Source organism: Akebia trifoliata, chromosome 13, assembly GCF_017979445.1.
Source record: "Akebia trifoliata isolate Shusen 1 chromosome 13, ASM1797944v1, whole genome shotgun sequence".
NCBI classification, from domain to species: domain Eukaryota; kingdom Viridiplantae; phylum Streptophyta; class Magnoliopsida; order Ranunculales; family Lardizabalaceae; genus Akebia; species Akebia trifoliata.
In genome coordinates, this window is record NC_141387.1 from 4980398 (window position 1) to 4991221 (window position 10824).

The 10824-nt window shown below is 33.4% G+C and overlaps 1 long non-coding RNA gene across 2 annotated transcripts; it reads right to left on the minus strand.

The window, feature by feature from the left end:
* Positions 1-4409: 4409 nt before the first annotated feature.
* Positions 4410-10376, minus strand: LOC147387469 (uncharacterized). Of its 2 annotated transcripts, XR_015171609.1 has the most exons (4): positions 9645-10376; positions 6104-6228; positions 4695-4909; positions 4410-4591 (listed from the first exon to the last, which is right to left on the minus strand). It is a non-coding gene; the product is annotated as an uncharacterized LOC147387469 (long non-coding RNA). The 2 variants fall into 2 exon arrangements; XR_015171608.1 differs by lacking the exon at positions 9645-10376 and having other exon boundaries at positions 6104-7068.
* Positions 10377-10824: the final 448 nt, after the last annotated feature.

Sequence of the window (10824 nt, forward strand, 5' to 3'; positions counted from 1 at the left end):
CTCATTTTTAGTGCATTATCAATGTTAAGGGTCATTTTACCAGAATCTAGCGATAAAAAGCTGTCAAACGAACATCAATTTCTGACTTATACCCATTTATAACTAACAAACTTCTGCTAGATATGACTTTTCATATTCTAGGCTTTTATTTCTTCCAGAAATCAGGTTCTGGAGCTGGAGCTGACTTTTGTAAAAAATAGACTCTTTGCTTTTAGATTTTAAATATTAAAAAGTATTGTGGAAATTTCAAATCCATATGTATTATCATATTAGTAATCAAACACCACAATCTTTTAGATTTCATGAAAAACTTCATAATAGAATAAAATAAAAAAAAATTTCGAGCTTGATCAATGGTGTTGAAAATGGACGGCTACCAAGAATCCAAATTTAAAATTAAAATGTAACGATAAAAAAGTAACTTTTTTTTTAATTCATATAACTTCATCCTCTACAACATTTTTTTGTATTGGATCATACTTTTGAATGTGACAAGATGATCTTATTAGGAAATTTTAATTTTTTACCATGGGCAAGAAAGAGAAAGATTCACTTGTTATTGTTGATGTCATCAGTGCCACATGCCAAAATAGTGTTGGTTCGGGAGTAAATAATCCCTCGTCTAAGAGGTGGTTAAGGATGTAATGTGGCATATAAGTCCCATGATTAACTGGTGAGACTATGAATATGTTGTGGACTACGCTCAGGCCCATTTTTGAGATTTGCCTAATCCATTGACCACGGTTTTGTCCAAGGACTAGTCCTAGGGCACGTGTAATACCCGCACATCACATGCACCAAATAAGTGATGGTGCATCTTCAGAGATGGCCTCTAAAGAATTAATGCTCATACTAGGTGAGAGCACAAAAAACTTTTTGAGAAAGGATTTGACTCAAGACAATTTTTGAATAGTCGTGAGGACCCCACGTTGAGCCAACAAATAAAATGCATTTTTGATTTTAGCATGGTATGAAGGTAACCAATGGCCAGAAAAGATAAATGCATGGTATGGAGGCTACTAACGGTCAGGCTTGATTTTTAGCTTGACCATAGGTTACCAATGGCTAGAACGAGTTTTTACACAATATGAACATAACCAACGGCCAAAAGGAAAATTTGCACTAGCCATTGGTCACTTAAGGCCAATTTTGTTAGGCAATTTTTAAACCTCCCATGTGCATTCAAATTTGTTAAGGTTAATTACTTTCAGCCCATCTTTTAATCCTGTTTTTTCTCAAGAAAATCATGTTATTTTACTTTTTTACCATTTTTTTTATTTGCCCAAATAAAATTTTTATCTTTTTTTTTTAATAATTCACCAAATTCCCTACTAGGACTTTAGTCTTGATTAGTCACCACTTAAAGCCAATTACCACATTAACCTTGGTTTGTTGACACATTAGAAGCAAATCTTCTTTTTGTCCTATCTGTAATTTTCACTATTCAAAGAACTCTCATGGCATTCAATGTAAATGACTAAATTCCAAAGTTATTAATCATTATATTCTCTTTAGAGAATTCTCTAGAATTTTTAGATGTTTACCATCATACCCATTGATTAAGATTGGTAAGACCCATTCAGAGGATAAAAACCATCAAAGCCTATGTTAGAAGGTGAAAATGACATATGGCATAGAAGTTTTGTTAAAAATATTAGAAATCCTATGATTTATGACAAGTTTACCCCAAGGGTCTCACAAACTCTTATAAATAGGATCCACATCTAAAGCAAAAGGAAAATGAAGAAAATAAGCAAAAATTCTGTCCAAGTCTCTTCTCAAAGCTTTCTAGTCTACTAAAATTCTATCAAAATTCATTCCCAAACCTCTAGAAAAAAGAAGACGAAGATGAAGAAAATCAAAGAGGGGGTTGAACATTCTATTCTCCTCCTCTAAACTCCCCCCTCTATCTAATCCCCATCTTTACATTCAAGCAAATTTATTTCATGTTTATTTTGCTTATAATTTTGATCTTTACTTGCTTTGGTGAGGCAAGGAAGTAGAGAGTAAAACTTCTTAGAGGTAATCTCTTCTTATAAACCCTGAATAAGCTCTTTAAGAGTATTAAAATAGGTTTTACTTTATTTATTTATTTTCATGTAATTTAAATTCATAGTGTAAGTATTCTAATTTTTTTATTTTACTTGCACTTTAAGTTTTCTAGAATAATAATTTTTTTTTTTTTTTTACCTACTTTGATAGCAATAGAATTAAAGAGTAAACCCTCCTTAGAGGTAATTTTCTCTTGATAAGTCTATGATATGTATACACTTTGCACATACTCACTTATAAAATAGCTACAAACAAGAGTGTAGGTCTCTATGGATTTATATTCAACTTTTAGAACCAACAAAAACAATCCTAAAGAGAATACATTGCATGCATAAGGTTTCTAAATTTTCTATGGTGGTGTTTAACTCATAGACACCTCCTAAAGGTTAATCCAACAAAAAAATGTTTCCAAGTGAGCATATCATTTCTAGAGGAGCCTTTAGATCCCCAAAAGGTGAAATCCATTCTCACCAAAATCTTAGGTTCATAAAAAATTCTAACAAGCCAGATTTTTATTTTAGCTTGTTCATTATCTTATTTGGTTATTTTTCTAAACTAGATTATAGATTTTTTTTTTTAAAAGTTTTTGGATCAAACAGGGTGAAATCCCTCATAGATTTTCATCAAAATTCATAGCTCACAAAAAATTTCAGCACACACATTTTTGTCTTGGCTTGCTCATCAATCTAATTTTTTTTTTTTTAATTTTTCTAAGTTAGACTATAGTTGTTTGATTTCTTGTCTTTTTTCGTAGTTTTTTATGTTTTTCAAAATCAAATTAATATTTCAAAATCACACCTATGGTCATATATATTGGTAACCATCCTAGGATGGGTGGAACAAGGTGCTTAACACATTTTTTGTCCCTCTGTAGACACCCCATTTTTTCATTTGCCTAATCCGACAATCCGGTTACCGTGAATTCCTAATGATAATCGCGAAGAACTCGAAGGCTTGTGAGTACTGTCCCTGATTCCCTCCGTTTCCACTCTTTTCATCTCCCCTACTCGTTACGACTCGACATAGAAATTTACGCACGCTCAGGATCGCCATACGTCACACCCGATTTAGCAAGCACGTACGCGCAGGCTCGCCACACAGTTCGATAACCTAGAGATCTCGCCACGCTAGGAAAATACGACTTTGAAACATAGAAATAATCACGTCGGAATTGAAAGAAACCTCACGCTAAAATTCGTAAAAATCGACAAAAATCAATAAAATGACGAAAATACCCCTCATAAATTTTGGACCTTCAGAAGACCTCGAAAGTACCTCCATTGCACTTAGGATATGATTTCGAGTCTAACAGAACCCAAACCGACGAAAAAAGAGAAATTTAAGAAAAATCATAAAAATGACCGAAATGCCCCTCGACCTCCAAACTCAATTTAGAGACCTCAATCGCTAGGAAAATGTAACAAAATCAAACTTAATTAAAAATCCAATTTAAACTAAAAAAAAAAAAAAAAAAAAAAATTCAAATTCAAATTAATAAATCAAACAGTTCAAATAAAACAATTCAAACTTAAAATTAAAAAATTGACCAATTAAAACCTAATTCAAAATTAAAACTTAAAATTCAATTTAAAATTAAACAATTAAAACTTAATTCAAAATTAAATAATCAAAATTAAAATGAAACAATTCAAAACCCAAACAATCGAATAATTAAAAATCAAACAATCCAATAATTAAATAGTTAAAGTAAACCACTAAACAAATAAAACTTAAACTATTAAACAATTAAAATAAATAAAATAAAAAAATTTAATCGAACAACTAATCAAAATCAAAACACAATCAATAAATCGGATTAAAATCAACCAATTAAATTAACATTAAAATTAATTGATAAAAAATTTTCAAAAACAAATCGATCCATAAGACACTACAAAATTTTAGGTTTTTAGCGGGGGTCAAAAACCGTCGCAAATACCAAAAAACCGCCGCTATTATTAATAGTGATGGCCACGTGTACCGCCACTATAGGTGGTGTAGCTAAAAGTCATATGGAACCCTATAGTGGCGGTCAAAAACCGTCGCTAATAGTTGAATTACCGTAGCGATAGATATGAGTGAGTCCTATAGTGACGGTCAAAACCGCCGCTAATAGTTTGTAATTACCGTCGCTACAATTATGAGTGAATCTCGGTCCCAGTAGATATGATTGAGACCTATAGTGGCAGTCAAAAACCGCCGCTAATTAATTTTTCACCGTAACTATAAATACAATTTTGAATGCCTATAGTGGCAGTAATGGCCACCGCTAATAAGATTTATTTATTTATTTATTTATTTTTCTTTTATTTTAAAATTATTTGTAATTAAATACCTATTTTTATACAATCTATCAATTAAATACAATTACTTAGTAAATCAAATTAGTTAAGATTCAAATATAACAAAATAATAAGTTGATTGAATTAAGAGTCAATGCTTATAAATCCATGTTTATCACTCAAAAAACAAAAAGTATCTATTATGGTTGTTGTTGTGGACATTGATCATTGTCGGGTTGATTGTGCTGCTCATCAACCTACAATTCATATACATTAATCAAATTAGTCATATCAATAAATATTTATTTACTAAAAAAATATTTTAAAACACAACATATTCTATTATTAGTGAGAATTTACCTTTCTCATTAAAGTAATGATCAATTCCTTGAGTCTCTCCACCTAAGCATCTCTCACAATCTGTTGTTGCTCCAAAGAATCTAGTTTCTTCTTCAACCTATGTACCTCAGCAGAATCGTTAAAGGAATTTTCGGAATATGATGCAAATAATTTGCTAGGAGTCGTTCCCAAGCCAAAACCACGAACACGACCATGTCTATTAGGCAACATGTCTCCTACAATGTCAAGTTGTTAACCATGATGAGTTTCAAATTGTCAAAATAAGAAGATATCTAATAACAAAGAAATAATTATAACAAAGTTGTTCCCACTCCAAAACAAAAGAAGTAAAGCAAAGCAACTTGCTTTTCTTCCTACTCTTGTTCTTCTTCAATTTTTGAACCTCTCTGTGTTTTAATGGAAGATTTCAGATCTAAATCATGTGGAGATGGAAGGATGCAGATGGAGATCTACTATGGAGGAAGACCAGCTTCATCTGGAATGTATGATCTTAGATCTTACAGCACTTCTCATACTTCTTCAGTATCACAAACCCAAATGGGTAATAAAGAGATGAAATTAAAGAAAGGTAATACAGATATGATACATAAAGTTTAATGATGTAGAGAAAAATCTCCATTCAAAAAGGGAATAAAATTCTTTATCAACATCATGCAATCAATTCATACTCCAATGAAAGAGGTTTGTATAGAAAATTTATTAGTATTTCAAGGTATTACAGATACGATACATAAAGTTTAATGATTTTAGTAGATCCACCCTTGGAAGATGGAAAAAATAAGTTTTCGTGTTGTTTGGATCTATGTGTATCCATAGATCCAAACAACACTAAAATTGATGCAAGGAAGAAGGAAGAAAGAAATAATTAAAAAAAAAGACTAACTTAAGCACTCTAAAATAAAGCACTAGAGTTTCAAGAAAGAAACAGACAGATACACACATAAATGGTGGCCCTCATCAATAGTACAAGGGCCCCAAATCCTTTTTTTTTATACACCCCTGGGTTTTCAAACTGAAGTCATATATATATATATATATATATATATATATATATATATATATATATATATATATATATATATATATATATATATATATATAGGGAGCAGTTCAGCAGCCCTAAATTTCTACTCCTCGGGCAGATTATAAGCAATTATGTGCTCAAATATAAGAAATAAGGACGAAACAAACACAATGAGAACAGATATTCCTGCATGTATGTTTTAATCGTTAATTAGGGTGTCATAAATAATTCAAGAAATTGATATGTGATAAGAAAAGTTGGGGTGCCAATGGCGTCTCTAAAAAAAATAGAAATGTATTAACGGGCTACAAGACTAATCAGAGGAAGAAACATATAAATAAGAACCTTACATGTTAATCAAAACAATTGGTTTACTGCTACTAACCTAGAGACACCTGAAGAAGATGTGTTTGTCCTGATGGGCGAGCATACTAACCACCATCAAGAGCTAAATAGGGAGGACAATACGTAGCACCTAATGCTCCTGCAGCACCTGCCAAGACTGGTACCCTGGAGATCGGAAAAATAGTAATCACAAAGTGGGACCCTTGAGCAGACAAAAAATTCCAAACCAAAATTCAACAGCTTCAGGTCAGAGAGAGACAGTTAATTTGATCATTTTAAATGGACATGAAGTAACCAACTGCGTGCTTTCAAGACAGTTAAACTAGCAAATAGAACATGGACTGAGCCAGTGAGAGTTGATATGGGTATACCTACAGCAACAAAAGTCATGATGTAGCTAGAAAATATGAAAACAATTTCAAATATCAAATTGCTTACACTATAAGAACATGAACCCAAGGATATTGATATGATTAACAAGGGATGTGTCGTGCTTCAAATTGTAGACTTGAATCCATGTGATTTGATTTCTCTCATCATTCAAACTAAGATAGATCCATCTTTGTCTCTTTTACCACAATGTTGTCAGGACTTTATTGAAGGAGAAATTTGTTTCTGTTGTGGACACTCAAATGAAACCAAATATTTAATGTCAATAAGAATTCATAGGTGATCTAATCCAGTACCTTCTGAATAGCATTTACTGTTACCTTCCAACTTGCACTGCACCTTCATTAGCAGCTAATTTATCTCAGTACTTTGCGAGTGATGCTCATAGTGAATGAATAGAATATGTCACTGAACTACCAAGGAACATAAAAAAGTCATGCACAGAGTAAAGAAAATGTTGTAAGACATTTTGCCTTTGCCTCACTCACTCCACGTGGGAGAAAGCGTAGTCAATGTTTCCATGGTCAGATCCAGTGACAGACTTGGTTCAATGTTCTCTGATAAATGTTTCTTACAATCCATAAAATATCTGTTATATACACTAATGGGTTCCATTTTTTAATATATATATATATATATATATATATATATATATATATATATATATATATATATATATATATATATATATTTACTTCCATTGAAAAAGACCTTTTGTTTTCAGTTCAGATAGTGGAATTTTGACCCAATTTTATGTACCCAGAAAAGAAATCTAAGTTTTTCTCCCATATATATCATTGCAGGCAACAACCAGAAGCACACTCTCACATGACCCCACCACCACAAAGAAGTGGTGGTGGTGGTGGTGGTGGCAGGAGTGGGGGAAAACAGAGCAGTGACAGTGGTCGTGGCCGCCGGTATCGCCCATGTTGAGACCCACTAGTAGTAGTAGTCTGTGTAATGTCTATTCTCCTATTTGGCAAACCATGGAGCGGATTATTTACATGGTTGGTTTATCGAATTACTGGGAGAAACATATAACAAAATTTTAATGTGAGTTCTCGGTTCACACCCTTGCTTGGTTGTAGTGGATGATTATGAGAACTTGACTGAGCTAAGCTTTACTGTTTGGACAAAGGCCTGCAGTTTGCCTTTCAAGACAACTGATTACACAGGTGAACCATCTCATTTATTTCTATAGGAACAACAATGGTAATAGTAACCAAATTCACCCATTGACCTAAAACAAATGAAAGATAAACAAAATTCACATCTTGCTAATCCAAGTTGATTGTGACAGGAAAAAAACAATAAATCATGCATTTTTTTTTAGTGGTGTGTGTGTGTGTGTGCGCGTGCATGAATAGTGTGTTAATTGAAACAAACATGGAACCCAATCCTTTGTTGATGTGGCGTTATTTCAACTGTCCATTTGGCCATTCTTTTGTGTGTATTTAGTATCTCGGTGGAAAACATTTGTGACTATATATGCACCATGTCAGAATGAACAATCGATCAATGTACATTTTAATGTAACTTTAGCATTATCTATTAAGAGTTTTCTTTTATCTCAATCAATCATTGGTTTAATAAAGAATCTCAAACAATCATTGGAGATAAGTGTTTGACGTATGTACCACGATATTTCCAAAGACTAAGTCATAAGATTCGACATCAACAAAACAGATGAGAAGGTTTAAACCCTGTCCTTCCTCAAACGGTCCAAGTCAATCAAATAAAAAAACAAAAAAAAAAAATATTGAATTTGAATAAGATGTGCAGTTGTGTATGCTGAGGAAACAGATGTATTATATGAGTCTTGGTAGGTGACTGATGTGGCAAGGGCCCTTGACACATCAGCAGCGTAAAAAGACCGCATGCATAACTCCTTATTCCCTATTCCCATATGGACAATCTAGCTGTGTGCATCTATATATATGTTTTGTAGCTGAGTGCTTGAGGTGAGGCATTGCATTAACAAAAGCTGTGACATGCAAACCTCAAGGAATACGGTGTAAGCTTCATGAGAATGCACTTTTGATAGATAGATAATCATATACAAATAAATAGCAAAGAATTCCAATAAAGAGAAAATCAAGGGAAAAAATAAATCAAAGAACAATTGAGAATTCATAATTTCACATTCTAAAGTTTGTGATCAAATCTTAAGTACACACTCATTATATCAGAGTAAAATGAACCACATCCATAGTTTCATACTTCCAACTCTTTATCCCGCAAACAAAAGGTAACACTTAGGAATGTAAATACTACTTTAATAAGAAGTGGATGCATATGTTCAACATAAAGAGAGAAACGGAAATAGAGAAGAAAGAAAGAAAATAGTGATGGAAGAAGTTAAAGAAAATCCATCAAACTGTTCGAGTTGCAAATCGAGAGATTAGAGTCAAAAGAAATGATCATAAAGTTAAAGACCTCTGTGAAAATTAAATGTTTTAACAAGGAAAAACTTATAACTATGAGGAATATTTTGTAGTAATATTACAAAACAAAGAGAATAAATAAGAAATATAGTACATCCCTGTAAGGCACAAGTCTTGGTCCAAATGCGCCAAAAAAGGCATGTAACTCCAATAAGGCATAATCTTTTTTACACCTCTTTGAATAATGCTTAAGCCATTGAGGAAAAAAGGCATTTCCTTGGAGCCTCTCCCAAAGACAAGAAAATTGTCACTCTAGCTCTCTTTTCAAACCAACAACAATGTTTTAAGCAGACTGAACCATTGTCTCAAGCATATCGTGTCGTATAAAAACAAGTTTAAGAAAGACTGGATGTTGATGATTCAACTGAATTCCTAAAGAAAATTAATATATTCTTCAATAATGCCATTTATATTTAGAATAAGAAGTATTCTAATCATATCAGCAGCCAAACAATGGAAACTGGAAAAATGCTTCCTCAATACCTACTTCTCCCACCAAAAAATTTTAATTTTTTAGGATTCAAACAAACAAGAAGCAATTCAACTAGAACAGAGACATGGCTCTGATCTCCTCCCAAAGAAGCAATACATTCATCTACAAAAACAAATGTACCAACAAAGGAACAAAAGAAGAGATCACATCTCAATTCAAAATCATTCCCGCCTTTCTGAAATGAGACAAAATCGAAATCAAAACCACACTCCTTGGAAAAAAAATCAAATTGAGATAAAGCTCAAACAATTCACCTTGTAGAAGCGGAGAATCTTCCATTTCACAATTTAACAAAGATCAAAAATTCAGTAAGAGCCCCTCTTGAACCAGCTCCAATGGCGAAACCCTTGACAGAAGCTATGATGGTTCTCCAAATCCTTATTCGAATTTATATAAAATCTAGGAAATGAACAAAAAGATGAAAAACATCATTATCTCCATGAAAACCTCTATGACATCCGACGCAAGGAGGGGACATTGAAGAGAATTTAGGGTTTCAAGAGCGTTAATACAGATGAAATGTACTAGAGTTGCAGAGAAAGAGAGATGGAGATGAAAAGAGCCTCGAAGCAATTAATTGGATGCTCGTAAGGTGTCATTAATGGTGACTGCCACTCAAAACCTAGAAACAAACTCAATCCAAAACGAAAACGAAAATGTGAAGAGGAGATGAGATGAAATTGATACAGAGAGAGAGAGAGAGAGAGAGAGAGAGAGAGAGAGAGAGAGAGAGAGAGAGAGAGACCTATTAGAAGGGAAGATTTCTTCCATTAACATTGAAACCCTAGATGTTGAGGAGATGAAATGAGCTTGATACACAGAGAGAGAGAGAGAGAGAGTGTGTGTGTGCGCGCGCGCGCGTTTTTCACAAAAATTTGATGATACAGGTTGAGAGAGGTTTTTCGCAGGGAGAGAGGATTTTTGCGAAAAAATTTTGTTAGTTTTCGCGCACAGGCTGTGTTGTACAGTGGCGCTATTTTGGCTGTCGCTAAAAATGCGTCGCTAAAAACTATTGTTTTTGTTGTGAGACTCAAATCAAAATAATTAAAATTGACCAATCACAACTCGAGGCCATCATGCTACGAGTAGCGGGGGATCACCCCACCACCATTCTCCCAAAGGAAAGGCGCGTGAAAAGAAAAAAGAAAGAAGAAAAAAATTAGAAAGAACAAAAGAAAAGAAAATAGAAAGAGGCTTTCTATTTAAAAAAAAGCTTCACCGTCAGAGGCTGAAAAAAAAAAAAGGAGGTCCTTAGGCTGAACGATTGCTCCCAGATTCATCTCTCCCGCACACTCTCAGCATTACACCTCTCTTCTTTCTATTTTCTTCTTCATCCTTTGCAAACCTGCGATCTCCGTTGGACGGCAAAGAGAGGAGGAATAAAAAAAGTGAAGAAGGAACAATGGAGAAGATTGGCTAGACGTCTTCTTCATC